We start from the raw sequence: 1853 nt of genomic DNA, 5'->3' as shown, positions 1-1853 counted from the left end.
CTACCAACCCTTAACCACCGAGCCCACCTGACCCTACCCTTCCGTGGACACCCCCAGACAAAGCCCAGACCAACCCAGCCCCAAAAATCCAGCAGCGAAGCTCCTGAACCAGTTGACAGCAACCTGCGCACTTGATGGCTTCTCCTCACGGTTTCATGTTCTTGCTCGGCCCTACTTGCACCAAACCATACCAGCCCCTAGACCAGCCCTTGTGCACCCTCATAGGACCCTAAGTACCTAGCCTAGCCCAGCCCAAATCCTCCTGGCCGAGCCTCCTTCTTCATGTACCACAGCAAACCTGCGCTACCCTTGAAGCTCTCGGGTTGGAGTCCTAGCAAGCTAGGACTCCTTCCCAGCCCCTGGTCTCGAGTCCTAACGAGGCTAGGACTCTTCCCTGACTCCTACCATGACCCAGCCACATCCCAAACCAAGCCATGCAAAGCCCAGCCCATTAACCCTGAACCTTGGCCCCAAAACACAAGCCACGGGTCCAGCTTTTATTTCCGACGATGTGCAGTATTTTGTGTGTGTCTAGGACCCTTTAAAACGTGTAAAAACATGCCCTTTTTTAATCCTATACATGGCAGCCCCTTCATGCACCCTTGTATCATGATTTTGGATCAAAACAACATGCTTTAAAATTCATGTTTGCATAAAAACGAAAATACTTCCAAGTGAAACTTATTTTTCATGCAATCCAAATTTAAATAAATACTATGGTGTGAATGATGAGTAAAAGGGAGAATATGGCGTGTCTTTACGTTTTAAACGCACGAATATTCGACGACAACGCGAAGAACTTTGACGTAGGAGACCCTAGGATGAATTCTCTTCAAAGCTCACAAGTTTCCCTTGAATTTTCAAAAGTTTCTCTTCAAAAATCAGGTGTGTGTGCCGTGTAGTTGAGTTTGGAGTGCAAGGGAAGAGTTTGAATTGTGTAAAAGAGGTGGGCGTGTGTTATGGTGAGGGTTTGGGGTCAAGTTTGCATATTAAATACTTAATTAATCCAGTAATAAGGCTTTGGCCCATTAAGTAAATAATTTAGGTCCATTAGTACTTAATTAAAATATTAAAAATAATTTTGTTTAATAAAATTGGTGAATTTATTAGCATGGTTGTTAAAAAGTTCACAATTTTGTTAAAAAACCAACACCGATAAAATTTACGTCCCGGCGTATAAAATCACCTCAAAACCCCCTATTTTTGAAAATAAGAAAAAGCATTACCCATATTTTAAATAATTAAAAACAATTAACTGATAAAAACGTTTTACGTTTCTCAGCCCTCGGTCTCCGTTCTTCGATCGCAACTCGAATATCCTTTAAAAATATATTTTAATGCAACCATGTAGAAAAATATATTTTAAACATACAAATATGCACAACATAATTATTTTTCAATTAAAACATTTAATTAAAATACAACAGAATTTAATAATTACATGCATGTGGTTTTCGTGGACCTTAAAATTTTCGGGGCGTTACAAGATATGCCCAGAATTCATAATGTTTTCCATATATCAAAGCTAAGAAAATAAGTCTCAGATGATGAAACTTAAAATTAATAATTTATTATATGTTAAAACCTATATTTTAAATTTTAAGTTTCATTAAAATTATAAAATTATGTTATTTAAGTATTGTGTGTTTATATTTAAATGTCTTACTAAATATGTTTTATTTTCAGGTTTTCTACGTGTTGGTAAAATAATGATAACTCAAGCTAAAAAATTCAAATGGAGGTGATTCAAACATGTTTGAAATTTTTGAGAAATTATCTACAACTTTGCAGAAGACATGATTGCCTAAAAAGTTGGTTAAGATGATCAAATTGTGAAAATATCAAAAAGAGGA

The sequence above is a fragment of the Primulina huaijiensis genome, chromosome 6 (genome assembly GCF_012295235.1).
Source record: "Primulina huaijiensis isolate GDHJ02 chromosome 6, ASM1229523v2, whole genome shotgun sequence".
In the NCBI taxonomy this organism is placed as follows: Eukaryota; Viridiplantae; Streptophyta; class Magnoliopsida; order Lamiales; family Gesneriaceae; genus Primulina; species Primulina huaijiensis.
The sequence above is the reverse complement of the archived record's forward strand: the minus strand, read 5'-3'. Positions refer to the sequence as shown.